Here is an 18,249-nt window from a genome sequence, read left to right as displayed (position 1 = left end):
AATATCGAAAGTTCACCTAATTTACTTAACGAAACTGGATGTAACCCATCGTCAACTTTGATAATATTCACTTTAGATAGAAATTCTGATACGTTTCACTCTATGATTTTCTCTTCTCTACTTCGTACCCGTCGAATATCTGACCGGAAACTAACTTCTTTTTTTTTCTCATTTTCGTTTTTTCTCTTTTTCGACGCGAGACAACGAGCAAAAATAAAAAGATAAGAGGAAACTCAGATGTCGAGAAATCTCGTCGCGCCTAACGAGGATAAAATAACGAACTCGCGTTGTAATATAATTAATGTGTGTTTACTAAGACTTTATCGTCTAACATAATTAATTTTTTCTCTGAGAAAAATTTTTGATTCAAACTAAAAATAAATAAAAAGATACAAAACAAACAACGACGACAACGTGTCGTTGCAATAAGCAATTGAAAAATAAAATAAAAAAAAAAAAAAAAAAAATGAAAAGAGTATAGTAAAAAAAAGATCGGAAAAAAGCACTACATTCTACACTATTCTTCTGTATTCTCGGAAAAACAGAAATTGGTGCTTCGAAGCGTGTGTCGTGTTTTCTATACACCGGAACACGCTCTTGATACGTCGTAGACGATACAATCATCGATCCATTGTAGCTACTTGATTTTATTACGATGCACGGGAGCCTCTCTCAGTTCACACTCTGAACACCTCTTTCGATTCTTCTTTGAATACACGAAAATTTCGATGAATCACAGAGGAGTTTCGAGTACATTCTGGGAAAACTATTTCGAATGCAATCAGGACCGAATAAAACAGATGATTAATCGAAAAGCGTGCAATCGAATAAACAATGAATGAAGCAAAATAGATGGTAACAAAATGAGCTTCGCGCTTTAGGTTGTAGAGGGGTATGAAACGATGAAAAGCGTAATAGAAAGATGTTTCTTTAAGGTTTCTTCTTTTCGCTGGGTGAACGCGATGGAACTTTTTAACCGCCTTTAGAAAAACGATCCTAAGGCAAGGAGCTACGGTAGGACCACGGTCTTCATTCTTTTTTATTATTTATAACGGACTCATGGTCGTGAGCGCAGGTAATAAGAAAATAAAAAGAAAAACAAAAAAAAGAAAAGAGAGGAAAGAAAAAGAAGGAGTCATTAAATTCCTCCCGTTGTTTCAACTTAAATGAAAGAAAACTCCGGAGCTGCGTTTCCCTTCCTAATTAAATCTGCATCTCCTGCCCGGCTTTCTAGTTTGTAGTTTTTCCATGTTTCTCTTTTCGTTAAAATCAAGTAGTAAGGTTTTTCCAAGTTTTAAGTACTAATCGCGTTACTATTACGATCAATGCTTACTTCGGTCCATAAGATAAGATTCCCATGTAAAAAATGAACGATAGATTTGCAACTCAAATGCAAGAAATTATTAAACAACGAAAATAATATACGAAACAAGTAATTCTTCAAATTATAATTAACACTGCTAATAATGAAAAAAAAATATAGAAATATATTTGTAGATACCTACGAATGTAAAGAAATATTAATAAAAATCTAATTAATTCATGCACACATTTATTTCACGTACATATTAAACACATTTATTTCATGTACAATATGTAATATTAGGGGGACCGAAAAGTAATGTCGCTTTCTTAAATTAAATTCAAACGAATAAATTTTTAATAAGTTTTTATTTTTAATCATAATCAAATATCGACATGCGCAGAAACGACATTACTTTCTGGTCTCCCTAATATTATCAAATTATTTTTAATTTTATTATTTCTTTGTTTTATTATAACGAAATAATATAATAAATATTTTACTTTGTTGTTTTTTAAATATTTATTTTTTATCATGAATTCTCACATCTTTTATAAACACGTATTTTCAAATGAATACATAATATATATTAGTATAACGGTAGTCTATCTTCCATGTATATATTATATTAAAACACTGTAATATACTTAAAATGTATTCGTTTGTTGCATAAAATGAAATTAATAAGAAAACATTAAATACATTTGGCAATTTTCGATAACTTTAAACATTTCAAAATTGCAACCTTCGAAAATAGTCGAATAATGGAGCCAGTGAAAGAGGTAATATGGAAAGAGTGGGCTTTTCGAATACAAATCATTAAATAGAGTGAAGCATGATTCGTTCGAAAAGATTTTAATCTGTACAATGTTTACATGTCGATAACAAGACGTAAACGCGTTTGCGATATCAGGAAACGTTTCCGTGATATTTAATCGCTAATTTTTTCTGTCTATGATGTTGTTGGAATAAAGAGTATATTGAAACATCTGTCACAACCATTCGCTCCTTCAATACGTCCCGATATAAAGTAAAGAGAGAGAAAGAAGAAGAGAGAGAGAGAGAAAGAGAGAGAGAAGGATACGCATACTTGATGAAAGAGGGCTTTGAGAGGTTCGCTCGACTTATCATCGTCTAGGAATTTGCCGAGCGAGAAATCGGAGAAAACCGTAGGTAAATCTAAGCGACAAATATCATCCAGTCGAAGACGGAAAAGCTTTTTCTACATTGATGCGCATATTTCAAAGATTTCCTATCAAAGACGAAGAAAAGGAGAGAAAGAGAAAGATATTTCAAGACGAAAAAAGAGAAAAAAAGAAAGAAAGAAGGAGAGATAGAGAGAGAGAGAGAGAGAGAGAGAGAGAGATTTCAATCGCGTACTAGTGATAAGAAAAGATAATCTTACTAGATGACTACAATGAATTACATAAGGATAGCGGAAAAAGATTCCATTGAAATATTCTTGAAAGTTCGAGACAACGAATTTCATATACTTATACGTATCTACAATATCTATAATATTAACAATTACAAATTACATAATTTGATCCGATATTAAAATCAATTCGTTCAACCGAAATTGAAGTACATAATATTCATTGATTTTGATCCATAAACTCAATCAAAGATTTCGATCAGAAAGTATGGACGTTATTCGAGATAAAATTATAAGAAAATCACAAAAGGACGGAAGCGTAATGTTCTCGTAAAATAATAAGATCGTTGCCCGGTCGATCAAGTGACGCAAGGAAGATGGAGCTGTTAGAAGCGAATGCTCACAGCTCGATGGGTTATAATCATCGAGGATCAAGATATTTACCCTTCTCGTCTCTTCAACATTCATCCATAAAAAAAAATAAAGTATGTGTGCGTGCGTGCGTGCGTGTGTGTGTGTGTGTGTGTGTGTGTGTGTGAGAGAAAGAGAGAAAGAGAGAGAGATAAAAGATCCGTCTAGCAGCCTCGCCCATTTTTTCCATTCGAACGGGAGCTTTCGGGGCGTAGTAACAAGCGTGTACTATCTATGAAAGCTTTCGGACTATTTATTCGAATTCGTGGATACGGCACAGGTGGCTGTATTCGGACTCGCAAGTGTGACGGACACGTCATACCGTAACGGCACTTGAATTAATCCTCTTCGCCCCCTTCGACGGCCCTACCTTTCCACTGGGAATTACGGGAGAATCCCAAAAAATGCCGTGTCTGCCCGCTAATCCTAGATAATACGCGGGAAATTGGAAATTCTGGTCGAATGCGAATAGTGGGTTGAAAATTGGTGGGAGAATCCCGAGAGAAAGAGATAGATAGATAGATGGATAGATAGATAGAGAGAGAGATAGAGAGAGAGAGAGAGAGAGGAGAGAGAGAGAGAGAGAGAGAAAGGAAAGTCCATACTCGTACATTTATACGCGAATCTCCGCTCTTTGAACCCTATCGATATTGTGAAAGCAAATAGAAAGACTATACCTATGAATTCTACGATGATAGCCATATTAGTTTCTGATAGAGGGAGAGATTCTTTTTATCTTTATACGGAGGCTTAAAGCGCACGGCAATGGCATCGTTCATTTTGAATCAATTTTCGTTTAACCTCTATTCGATCGCTAATGGTGATCGATCGGCTTTCCTTCCTCAGTCTCACGCGCATCATTATTTATTCATTAAAATGAAGGACGAGAATTATTTTTGAGGCTCCCTCGAAAAGCTCCGTTAACTTGGTATACGAGGTGTCGAATTTTAGGATGATCGATATCCAGTCGATGGAAAAAGAAAGCTTTTCTCGTAATACCAAAAATATATCGACGTAAGCGATTTGCCAACGAAAGGTTACACTATTCTTTTCCCAATGGTACTATAGGACCAAAGAAAGGTCTACATGAGGGGAAAAAATGCTATGAAAACGGATATGAAACGCATTGCGTCAACGTTGAGAGACAATCCACTCAGAAAGAACACGATAGTTTTTTTTTTCATACCTTTTGCAATTTCGTCGGTACAACGAGTGAGTTAAAATATGGGCTGACCTTTGCAAACAGTTTTTTCTGTATATTCATGCTAGATATGAGCTTGGTTACTTGCTTATGAATCTTTAATTATTTCAACGAAAAATTAAAATGATACTAATTTTGATAAAACATCAAATAGGACACGCAATTTATGTTATTACGTTATATAATTGCATTATAATAATTTATATAACATTATATTATAACCATTTTTTCATTGTTTCTCCATCCTCCTCTATATGCTTTATCATGTGACAAGAATAAATGATACCTCTCAGTTGACATCTGCGAATTATCTTTTCAACTCACAAATGTTGACTTTCGGAAGAAAAGTAAGATGCACCTAAGCATATTGTCGTGAAAAAAAAAAACGCGAAAAAAAAGTTCGCGTAAATCAAGCAAGAGTCTACCCTGTTAACATTGCCCTAGACGTTAAGTTCTACCCTGTGCTTTATCTAGCAACTCCACAAGCTTTTCTTCGAGGCGCTTCTCGTCCCTCACAAAATAACCACAGTAATAACTCATCGCTCGACCGATGCTGAGATGTAAGAAAGGAAAAAAGGAAGGAAGAAACCAACGGAAGAACGCGTTCGCACTCTATCAACGTGACTCAGGTTCCCACTTTCTCTCTCTCTCTCTCTCTCTCTCTCTCTCTCTCTTTTATCTCTCATAGAGCGTGAACTTTCCTCGGGTTCACGGGTGAAAGGAAAAAGAAAATTAAAAAAAACAAAATAAAAAAAATAAAAATAAAAAGAATTTCCGCCTGCTTTTTTTCCTGATTTTCTCACATTGTTGGAGCATTGTTACGCATAGTCAATTATATTCGATGAATCTTTTTTTGTTAACTTTCTTTTTTTTTCTTCTCTCTTTTAATTTATTTTCACTGAACTTCATGAGATTCAGTTCGATGAAATTAATTTGACGATTTTGAAAGTGACGCGACGACAGAGCGACCATGAAAAAATAATAAAATAAAAAAAAAAAAAAAAGAACGAAAAGTGACAAATTGCCAACTGGCTCTGATACGAACGGTATTCGATATTGATCGTAAATTTTTCTCAGTTGAATTTGGAAATTTATATCTACCCGCCTGTGTGATATTTGTCTTACAAAAAACTTTCTTTGATTTATTCAATTAATATATGTTCCTATATCCACGTATAAGTAAACTTGCCAGTATTATTGTTACCGGTAAGAAAAATAAGATAAAAATAGAAAATAAGTTACACAATTTTATAACCTGTTGCCTGTGTAAATGATTTGCAAATTTCACGATTACATGAAAAAAAAAAGAAAAACAAAGAAAAAAAAAAACACATAGTTGCATTGATAAATATAAAGATTTAGTTAAAGTTTTGCAACGTGTAATTTAATTCGACATGAAAAGCAAAGAGAGAAAAAGAGAAAGAGAGAGAAAGAAAAAAAAAAGAAAAAGAGAAATTACGAGTACAAAGAAAGAATTAATTAAAATGATTGCGAGTCACACGGATATACCGAACGTAATCTCGGCTTACTGGTCGAGATAAGCATAGAATAATGGCACATCCCGCTGTGTTACGTGGTATAATGCCGCAAAAGGAACGAATGCAGCTGAAGTCGCAAACGGGGATAGCATGGGCAGCGCATGACGGCTAATCCGATGTCCTCGATTACCCTCCGTCTCTTTGCACGTTATTTCCCTTTGTCTTCAGGTGTTCTTGGAATCTCTGGATGTATATACGCGTTTATTTTAATATTCGTAGGAAGATTTCGAGGTATATGTGTTCTTAGTATAACACTCCTAAATCGTGAAAATGTATTCCTTTCTCTTATAAATATATGAAATTCATAGATTTCGAGAAGCACGTACTTAGAGAATATCGTATAAAGGAGAGAACAAGATGGTGTATTACACATTAACATGATGGTCTTTGATCAAACAAACTCAGAAATGTACCACGTTAACCAAACATGTTCCAAAATCGATATCACTGAATCTGTTCGACCGTGTACATATACCTAGAACGTTCGTCTCCTAGTTTCGCCTATCGCAATAAGGAACGCAACGTGTTTCCGTCTCGATGACGATGTCGATCGTGACGTAGAGTACGATCGTATAGTTATGAGAGAATAAACAAGCTTCAACGAAACAATCAGCAAGTTCGCGAAATTAATAGAATCGATTCTTAGCATATTATTGGATTCGAAGATTTATATTGAATTAGAAATGTCGTGTGTACTGATTCTTTCATCAATTTTTATTTTTTATTAAACTTTATAGAAACACCATTTCGTGTTTCGTATTAAATATTATTTTTTTCTTTTCTAATTTATTAGTAAAAGTAAATAGTTTCTTTCCGAATTGTTTTCTTGACATTTCTAATCTCTTGAAATATTCCAAACGTGGCTTAACAATTTAAAGCTTTGCAAAAAACGGAGTTTACTTCTCTCGAGTACTTGGATATACTTGGTATTGAGATTCCTTAGAGATTGACAAGATTCGTCCTAGTCCCCATCAACTGTGTATGTGTGTGTGTGTGTGTGTGTGTGTGTGCCTACGTCTGCATGTATGCATGTGTGCATGTGTTTGTGCTCGCGCGCGTCTGTGTATATGTGTGGATGTATACATAAAACTGATTCTGCGAGTAAACTTTTGCCGCATAAATTCAAACAAAATTACAATGGACAATTTCCGAGCATCGAGGAAAAAGTTAAACACAATTTATTCTTCCTGTGAAACTTTACTCTTACGGTTACTAGCAATGACGAATTTACTTTCGTTTTGGAGCTTCCTAGATTTAATTCAAACGAGACCTTCTCTCTTTTCTTCTCTCTTCGAGTTAGAACCGTCATGAGCAGACCTTAACACGGTGGATGCAAACTACATTTATTTACGTTAAAAACTTCGATAAAATATTTCTTGCGTGATTATATGCTTTATGCATGATGGATAAATACATGTATTTGCAATGTAAACGAATAAAACGTATCGCCTAACGTAAGTCATGTTTCGGATCGATAATCGCTTAAAAGTAAACTTTGGGAAACGAACAAATATTTCCTGAGAGTTAACAATTTCCTCCCACGTCCTATGCTTTGCGATTCGAAATATCGGAAATGCATGTCATGCGAAAAATCGAGAAAGACGAAATGATAAAGGATCAGAAGAAGTGATAATCCGTATCGGTGAACTGCAGAAAAAAAATATACATATATATACATATAAAAAAAATCTTTTTAGAGTGACACCAGACTGTTGACAATCGAAATTCAATCGTGATCGTGAGAGTAAAAAATACATGTCATAACAAATCGAAAGAGAAGAAATAATAGTGAACGAAACACAAAACAAGAATCATAAACAAGAATAAAGTTCATTCGGAAAAATGATAAAAAAATAATAGACAACTTGCTTCGAATTATCGACGTGCTTCTACTCGCAGAGAATATCTCTCTTTCTCTCTCTCTCTCTCTCTCTCTCTCTCTCTCTCTCTCGTTCTTATTAACAGCTGGGCAAATTCGTCATGAGTGCGTCGAGAAATGAGTAGAAATAATGTTTCCGAAATATGTCGGATGTATGAAAATCTTCCTCTATACTTCCTCCACTTCCTCTTGTTCTACACGTAATGAACTTCATTCTAGACAAAATTAAGCTTACCGCTATAATACCTTACATTATAATGTGAAAAAATCAAATGTTTTATACTGCTGAAATATTAAAAAGTATGTCATGCAGCTAAAACGTGTTTAATATCTGCATTACAACGAGAATAATAACAATAACAATAACAACAATAATAATAACGTCAAAACATATTTTAGTATATCACATTATTCTTTGATCCTTTGAAATTATCGTCGCTTTGTTTATTCGAGCGATTAATGATCATTTATTGTATTAACCAGAGAGTATATCGATAATGTCACGTATATACTCTTTAATACGTTCATTGTATATACCGTTACCGGTAATACGTGCCAAGTATCATCATATTATTGAGGAAACAAAATCCTACGGATATTCTATCGAGATATTTCGCTTCTCGTACAAATACACCTATATACGTGATAAATCCCAAATAACGATAAATGTTCGATAGAAGGTGGCGTATAATACTTATGATCTCGTAACACGTGTTATGTCGTTGTCAGATCGATCCGATTTCCCATCTTTTCCTCGAAGAATCTCCTTTACTGGTTCTCTCACGAGAAATGGAATCTCAACGATCAATCGTACGTGTATGTTTATACGCATTGCGTACTGAATAGAAGGGAAACGTATTAACGAGGAATAATAGGGGGTTACAACGCCGACTCGTTAATTAATTGCGTGCCAACCGAATCAATTATGTATCGCAGGCTGGTATTACCAAGCACGCTCGATCGATTCGTTCCTACGTAATAGTGAAACTTAGAGACGATGGATAACCGTGTACGATGATTACATTCACTCTCCATGGGGACTACATTCGATGACGTGGAAAAAGATCGATGAGTTAAATATATTTCTCATCGAGTGGAAAAAGGAAAATCGAGAAAATAACGTTAATTAACTACACTGTAACATTGCTACGTTGTAACCTTCCTAATTAAAATGGAACTACTAATTATCATGTACCGACGCAGGTTCAATCATCTAACGTAACCAATTACAAATTATTATTATTAATAAACTTTTGAAGTATTTTTTATTTTACTTCTATAATTTTAAACTGTTTTAATTTTAAACTAATAAAATAATTTTAAACTAATAAAAACATGTTGAGTCGTATTTACGTCATACGACTCAACATATGTATTACTTATATACATATATACATATACACACACACGCACATTTTATTGATTACCTTCGCTGGATGAAATTTTATAACAAGATATTGTTTACATGCTTGTTTTGATAAAATTATTCGGAGTATCCTGTCGACAAGAACGTCGTCTTAAGATCGCCCTTGACATCAATTTCGACAACGAACTCTCGTAGATTGCTACAAGGGAGATGGATCGTCCACTCGAAATAATTTATCGCTCGGCAAATCGTTCTTCCGATCAGCGAAGAGGTCGAGAGCAATCGAGTTCTGTGACACATTGGGCAGACTTCTTTCTTTCTCACTCCTTCTCTCTCTCTCTCTCTCACTCTCTCTCTCTCTCTCTCTCTCTCTCTCTCTCTCTCTTCCTCTCTTCATTCAACATATAAGATAATTCGCAGGATATAACTATTTTGCTCCCTTCCTTTTTCACTCACTCACTCATACGCACACTCTCTCTCTCTCTCTCTCTTTCTCTCTTTATTTTTCTTTCTCTCTCTATCTTTCTTTCATTCTCTGTTTGATAAATAAGACAAAATACGTTAATGATAATATAATGCTCGATAATCATACAACCGACCATGATCAACAACACGCAAATTAATTAATAAAGTGAAAAGATGCTCTCATCATCAAATTATTAAAACTGGAACTCTTGACGAAGGATACCAGACTTCGAGAAAGACAGATAGAGAGAAAAAGAGAGAGAGAGAGAGAGAGAGAGAAAGAGAGAAAGAGAGAGAAAGGAGTCGGTAGAGATAGACAAGAGGATGAAAGGGTATACTTTTCCAGCGCTAACTTTAAAATTGACTTCGTTAACGATGCACTTACTTTCCAAAAGTTAACGTTTAACTTGCTTTCGCGTTTAACATACAACGGAAGAATACGAACCGTGAAGGCTAGTAATTTGCACAGAACTTACTACATTTCGAACTTTTATCGTAAGAGAAGAACTTCAGTGACGAGTAGCGAGAGTGAAAATCGGTTTTGTATATTTTTTTTTTCATTTATAGATTCTGACCGTTTTGCTTATTATGATAACGATTTAACGAGAGCTATGATAAAACGATTTCGAAGTAACTCTGGAGAATATAAGAAAACACACTCTTTTTCCTTCCCATCGATTTATAACGATGTTACGTGTTTCTCATATGAATGACGAGGAACGATACGATGTAATAGATACTAGAATACCATGCAAAACAGAAGAAGAAAAATAAGAAGAAGAAGAAGAGGAAGAAGAAGGGGAAATAAAAGGAAAAGAAAAAGAAAAAAGAAAAACAAAAGTGAAAAAGAGAAAAAGGAGAGTGAGAGTAAAGTTTCGTTGGGCGATCAAGCGTAGCATGGATTTTTCAGGAAGTAGAAAGAAAAAGAGGAAAAGAAAAGAAAGAAAGATAGATAAAAAGGAAATGGGGGCTGGGTTAGGGGTTGATATTATACCTCGTTACCGGCACGAGGAAGCTGTGGCACTTTTCTGCGCGTCGCTGCTTTCCAGCAATAAGCGATATCTTCTTTTCTAGGCGACGAATGAATCGGCCGCAATTGTCAGACCGTAGTATAGAGAAAGAAAAAGAGAGAGAGAGAGAGAAAGAGAAGGAGAAAGAAAGAAAAAGAAAGAAACAGAAAGAGAGAGAGGGAGAGAGAGAGAGAGAGAGAGAGAGAGAGAGAGAGAGAGAGAGAGAGAGAGAGATAGAGAGAAGATGAAAGCAAAAGAATGAAGAAAAAAGAAAAAATAGAAAAAAAAGAGAAATGAAAAGAGAGTAGAAAGAAGATTCGCCGTGCCGCTTTTTTCTCCGGGTCACAGAGAGCTCAGTGAGCGTAGCTCAGCAACGCGTTGGGAGACTACGCGTTAGGCAGCCCGTTCGTTCTCAGGAAACTCGGCGAAACGTCTCCATGCTCGAGGGCATCATTACCAGCCGTAGGAACAATACAAGTCCCGGGGCCATTTTCATTGCCCGCTCTATTCTCCCAATCCCTCCTCCTCTCTTCATCCTCTTTTTCTCCTTCCATCCGTCGTCGTCGTCGTCGTCGTCGTCGTCGTCGTGCGTCATTCGTGCGTATCAAAACGAAAGCCGAGAGCTAATTGCGAACTCACGCTCGCCATGGATAAAATCCTCCAGACATCTTTTGCGTCCTTCTTATATGCAGTTGCTTGCTTTTATTCTTTTTTATGTCTTTAACTAATCCAACATTATTTTTTCTTTCTTCCTTTTTTTTTTCACCATATGAAATACAAAATATGATATTTTGCAATAATCATTTTTTAAAAATATATTAATATCTAATAATCATGTTATATATTGTTGGAAAGAAGCCTACCAATAAGCGGATATTTCGATAAAATTATGAAAAAATTTCCAAACTAGAGCGAGTGCTGCAAGTGCCAACCAAACAGTAATAAAGTATCGCGATATATCTGAAAGAGAGAGAGAGAGAGAGAGAGAGAGAGAGAAACCATACAACTTACTGCAATTGCTGACGCCATCGGAATCGTAATGAGAAACTCCAGGCATTGGCGTGACCGGAGTAGCAAAGTCCCTTCATAGAGTCGCTCCACTTACCGTTGCAGTTTCCAACTTACGGAAACGACGTGCCGGCCGAGCGGTCTCGAATACGGATCTACCCTTAAATTGTTCCCCCTAGTCTAAATAAATGACGATATTAATTCTGATCGCCAAACGCATTATTTCTGATAACACGTAGAGAAACTTCGCCTACGAAAAACAAAACTGAAGCAACAATATCACTTCCTTTCTGTATGCTGTTCGTTTCGCGATCGTTTTTAATAGATATAAAAATATGTTTAGAGACATATACTATTTATATGTAAGAGCATTTGAATATTTATCTCTTTTAATCCAAAATATGTTTGAGAGAAAAAAAGAAAGAGAAAAAGGAAAAAGAAAAATCTCTTTCTCTTTTATATTTTTGTACACTTTGCAAATTCTTCGTCGATAATTCTCGTTTAATATTACAATGGACAATATCCTCTTTTTCTGATATATACCTTAGATACACGTAAAAGTGTACTCTTCTTTCGAATCTGAAAGAGAACGTTTTTTTTCTTTAATAAAATGACTATTACTCGAAGCAATGCTATATAAATTAAGGACATACCGGTTTCAAAGAATCTGATCGCTTGTAAAAGCAACTATTTCATTAAACGATCTTTGATACGATCGAAAAATATACACATAGAAGAAGCTGGAAAAACACTTTCTTTGAAAAACAAAATATTGTCTATTTTATCTTTCTCCTGTTTGCCATTTTGTTATTCTCATTTTTTTTCTTTCTCTTTCTCTTTTTCTCTTATGCGTTCTGTTTAAAGCTTGCAAAGTAGAAACGTCATAGCCAACCGTATATCTACGTAAATATAATGACTCCTTTGATTAACATTAGGAAAACTTCCGGCCAGTCACGAACGATATCCTTCGTGTTTCTTTCCATTTCTATCTCTTGCAAAACGTGACTGGCCTCGCAAACCCCCAAGACGGTCGCTTTCCTTTTGCTAGCTCGATACGGTCTCAAAAAGTGGAACCTCTATCTATAAGAAATACGTTCTTATCGCATTCTTTTCACGGACGACACGAAGTCAAGATGCGAAGGCTCTTTCACTTTACTCGGTGAGAATGTTATCTATTCTCGTTCCTATTATTCGATCTTTGATCTTTGACTAAATTATGTGTCAAGTATATATCGGGCAAATCATCTGACATTAGAAGTATTAATATTTCAGTTAATTATAATAATAACCACACATTTTTCTTTAAAAAAAAATTTTATTCAAAGAAAGAGTTACAAATTTTAAAGATTATATATAATATAGAATATAGGGAAAAATATGGATTACAACTTTTACTTTGAAAGGTCATAATTTCTGATTTATGGGAGTTATCAACATTTGTTTATATACCTAAATATAAATAGAACTTAATTTTTGAAATTAAATTTCTTAAGGTACGATAGCGCAAATTAGAAATGAAATGAAACGAAAAGTGAAATACGGATAAAAGTCTCTACTCTTCAGTATAATGAGTATGCTTGCTTTCACAATTTCATTTCATACAGCGCTTATCTGTGAGTTGGAGTTTGAGAAGAGAGCAAAGATTAGTCCCGGTTAATCCTCCCCTCTTTGTTAGTGACTCAGTAAAGCGAGGAAAGCACGTTTCACATTTTCGTTTTCTTCTCAGTTCGTCTCTGCTGTGGCAGGGAGATAGTTGGCAGAATGAGTTACATGCGTTACATGTAAATGTTCTTTTCCGTATATCTTGTTTAGTTACGATTTATAGATTTACGATTTGCATCACAATTGTTATTTGTACATTATTATTTTTTATTTGATTTTATATTAATTTTAAGTAACATTAATGGACAGAATTAACAATTCTGAAAAAAAAACAAGTGTAGAACGTGTAAGAACATTCTGTGAAAGATAGTTATCCAAAAATCTCCCAAAAATGCTCCAAGAAGTGTCATAATAAGTCAAGGAAATTTCGAGTGCGCCAAAAAATATTGAAAAATGAAGTTATATTAGCTTCTACAGTGACAACTGCTCAACCATCGATGATCGATAATATTAATAATGCAGCCAACACGTCTACTAGCATTTTATTAACCTCAATTGAATCAAACATACCTTGTAAAAATTTCAAGGCCAATGAGTAGCACTCATCAGGAATTTCAAAAGAAATTTTCAGATAATCCATTTGGTTTTCCATGCGGAATTTGTGATCAATTGTGGTTTAAAAATGATCTCAACAAAATTACTCAAAAATATCAACAATTGCTGCGTGCATTATTTCCGGGAGTTTATTTGGATACTATGATGGCGTGTAAATGTTGGATTAAATCTTTAAATCACGGACACGTCTCCACTTTTTTAACATCCAATGGTTTTGTATATTTACAAAAACCATTTCATCTTCCTGAACTAAATTTATTATTGGAAAGACTAATTTCTTCACGTATATATGCATATTTGACGATCGTGTCATGAACAAAATTTTTTCTGCTATGGTAAATAATATTTCACATCAATTATCAAGGAACATTGATAATAATCATTACATCAGTATTCACATCAAAAGAAAAATATTCATAGTTCAAATTATTTTATGTTATGTTACGTTATTAAACGTAATAATAAGATATGATTACAACATCTCTCTATGGTTTTTATGATATTGTAATCTATCAATTTTTGATAATATAAATGACACAAGTATAAAAAGATGAAGTAAGTAAAGATATTTTTGTCGGAGAGAATCTTATTAGACAACAAGAAACACTGTTATGAACTAATGAAAAATATCTTCAAATAGCAACAAGAAAGAAGAATGTACTATTCGATGAATACACAGAATAATTATTTTTCTCCAATGTTTACTTTGTTCAATTCAAAGTATTCGAAGAAAGACTACGTGTTACACTTTTCATAATAGTTACCATTTATCCAATTCGATTGTCATGGAGTAATTCCATATTATTTGCTTTATGTAACAATGAAAATTATGTATATAAATATAACGTGACTCTAATATAATGTAGACAAATTGAGTCTGACGAATACATCAACCATTGCTTAGAAAGTAATCTTGTTTTCCTTAGATGTATACCTAATTCAAATTGGTACTGGATGTTGTGTGAATAAAATCGTGACTTGCTCGACATAACAAGACATATATGATGCTCTTAACACTTACAGCCAATGAAATCAGTTAGGTTCATTTACTTTAAACCTTATATAAATTGAAGAATAAGAGCTATGAGATTTCAGAGGAAATGGCGGCTCAACTTAGTTATATTCAGAAAAGCACACTGATTAATGAGGACATAGTCACCTGTGCGATATATTTTAACAAACTTGTGAACGTACTGATAACTTTGCTGCAATCGAAGAAGAGCAATCCATTTGAAATTCAACTTGTATATGAATAATGTAAGAATCAAGTGTGGACGAGTAAAAGTTTTAATATTAACAGATCTTATTTATTAAAGGAAAGAAAACTAGATTATATTATAGAAAAGAAAAACGAAAGTATTGAAGTTCTTGATAAACTCGCAATAGTTTTTCAATGATGACTCACTTCTTTACACATCGATTTCTTAAACACACTCTTTCATTCTCACTCACTCAGTATATGTTATTCACACGTGTATCTCAAAAAAACTACATTCTTTCTTTGATAACGCATTAATATCTATCGCACATATGCTTAGACTTTTAATTTTCTTTACAATGCTAATTCAATAGCGTCAGCTACAAAATCTGAAACTACAATCGCTGCAGTGTCTTGCGGATAAACAATCTCAAATTTTCAATTTATATCCAATAGTCTTTTTATTGGATTATAAGAAAATGGATAAGTCTGAATAATAATATTATAAAAAATATTGTATGAAAATGTGAAAAGAATATAAAAATAGTATAAGTAAATAAATATTGTTACATTAAATTGAAATATTTTTATGAAAAAATGATTATACCATTACATCGATTCCATAAGTTTCACCTCTAATGCGCATGTCAACCACGCACCCATTTTGTTGCTTCCACAAAAGTTATAAATTAAATCAAGACAAATTCAAAATATCATAAATTTCTCTTACTATGATTATTATGAATAAAAATCTTCCGAATTGTTTAAATAATACGAACCTATTGTATAGTAATGTTTGTTAAAGATATTCAGTTGTTCTCGATTTTATGTAATAAAAATATTAATGTGTATTGGATTTGTATAGTAACTTTAATAGATTTCTACAAAAAATATTATAATATCATCATTATAAATTGTATAATGCCGTACAAACAATTTGATTTATTACATCGTCTTCCTTGTTTTATTTTTCGATATATTTTATAACTTATAAGATAAAGTACTACGAACTTGTTGAATTCTTTACTTAATAACATCACGAATATTATTACAGTATAAAATCAAAAACTATTGAATTTGTTGAACAAATTCTACGCTCTTTAAAAAAAAAATACCATAAGCAGATATGTATCGATAAACTTTAAAAGACTTCAAAATAAATTTCAACCCTCACTACATCAGCCCCTTCGAATCAGTTTTTCTAAAGAAATTTTTTTTATCAATAAATGAAAACAGGATATTCATGCTTCCAATAATAGGTGACTCATCTAATATAAAGAGTAAAGTCCTCGTTACGTCTGCTATTTCCAAGACCCTTAATTCAAATTAATTTTATAAAAATTATCATATATATATATATATATATATATATATATATATATATATACCATATATATGTATGTGCTGTGTATATTATATTTCCAATGTATATATCTCAAATGAAAATATATATGTACATTGGATATAGAAACACGATAGATTATTATATACAGGTAAAGGGTATTGACCTATCAAAATAATGATTATTGTAAAATCCATGTCACATTCTCTTTGTTGATAATGTCTATTAAATACATGGAATAATTGAATATTCTAATTCAACATTTGATATAAATTTAACAAAAATAAATCATTACAGTTCCATTTATTACAAATTATTTATTAAACTTTTCGAAATGAATATATACCGTAAGTAATGATAAATTAACAAAGCGAATGAAGGAAAATGAAGGGATATGAAATGTTTATCTTTATTCCACTTATCGTTCGTAAGATCGAACTTGCCTATCATTCACTTCCCTTTCGCGATTATTAGAACGATAAAAAGATGAGGGTTCACGGCGCAGATCTTCGTCAGTTTTGCGTTGCGACGCGTGATTTCATTAGCAGAAGATAGTGTCTGAGGGAGAGAAATAAAAAAATATAGACAAAAAATGGTGAGAGAGAATGAGAGAGAGAGAGAGAGAGAGAGAAAGAGAGAATGTAGCCGCTGGCACATCGCAGAAAGCTTGTATTCTCCACATTATGCAGATTCCGTCTTTCTTTCAACCAACGATATTTACGTCGACAAGAAAAAGCTAAGAATCTAAATTAACCACAGAAATTCTCGACGATGGTATCTTTCTTTCTGCTTTTGAAACTTCTTTTAATCTTACCATCTTGCCCGTCGGCGAGACAATAATCGAGCGGAATAATCGAGAGACATCGAAAGCTTCTTTAGTGGAAATTTAAAAAACGATGACGTATCTGGTCGACGGGTTTAGTGAAAAACAAAATTGAATTTTTCAATGTGACAATGGATAGGAATTTACGAATTAAAATATACGATTTTAAGATTGCTGATTCAGACTATGATCAAAATGTAGAACAATGCATTATGATTTCCAGCGAATCACGAACTGAAAAGCAAAGTCGAATAGGCGGATTATTAAAATATCGAAAAGCCAAGGCTAATCTACAAGGATGATGGGGAGGCCGAACTCTAATAAATTTTCAATGCTTGCCAACCTACGGATCTTCGACGAATAAAGTCGGTTAAAGCGAAGAACCGAAGGAGACTCTGCCCTTCTTCTGATTACCATCATATTAGATTTTCGATGAGACTTTTTTCCCCTTTTTAGCCCTATCGACAAATTTCTTTTTCTTGCAATGAAAACACCTCAAGATATTCTATATTTTGTGTCTTTGTATATACACGGAGCTCGAATATTATCTACAATTGCCTTATTTAATTGAAACTTTTAACGTTTAACAGATTTCTAATATTCATCGAAACGGTTCTTATGTCTTTTTAGTGCTCTATTTTTTTAATTTTTTTTTAATATTTTCTATTAAAAAATTTGAAAATTGAAGACGATTTTTCGAAAAATGTAATTTTCCTTTTCGGGATGGGCATACTCCTCTACTTTTCCCTCTAAGGAAAATTCAGAAAGGTACTCGTCTCGATATACAAGTGGATTCAGAAATTGGAAAAATTCTTTTGTACTCGATTGCTTTCTCTCTCTTTCTCTTTTTCTCTCTCTCTTTCTCTCTTTCTCTGTCCCTCTCTTTCGTGAGCCTTTTCTCTTCTATAGCGGATAGGATCTTAGGTTGTACTAAAGTTTGAAGAGTAGGTATGTGAGCAGATGCATGGCTAGGTACAAAGTGACGTCGTATATTTGCCGAAGGTCTACACACGCACACAGACATTAGGTATCCAAAAGATCTTCTTGAACGTGATTCTGAAAGGCGTCAAAGTTGATAAAAGGAGAGCTTGTCGATCGAAGTTTTCTTTCTTA

The 18,249-nt window shown here is 33.6% G+C and overlaps 1 protein-coding gene across 15 annotated transcripts in view; it reads left to right on the top strand.

Moving 5' to 3' along the window:
* The window catches only part of LOC124957711 (chaoptin-like), a 67,954-nt gene that overhangs the window by 25,518 nt on the left and 24,187 nt on the right, over positions 1 to 18,249 (top strand). The window lies entirely within an intron of this gene.

This window comes from Vespa velutina, chromosome 2, assembly GCF_912470025.1.
Source record: "Vespa velutina chromosome 2, iVesVel2.1, whole genome shotgun sequence".
NCBI classification, from domain to species: domain Eukaryota; kingdom Metazoa; phylum Arthropoda; class Insecta; order Hymenoptera; family Vespidae; genus Vespa; species Vespa velutina.
Note: the sequence above shows the minus strand (reverse complement) of the source record. Positions and strands in the feature narration are given on the sequence as shown.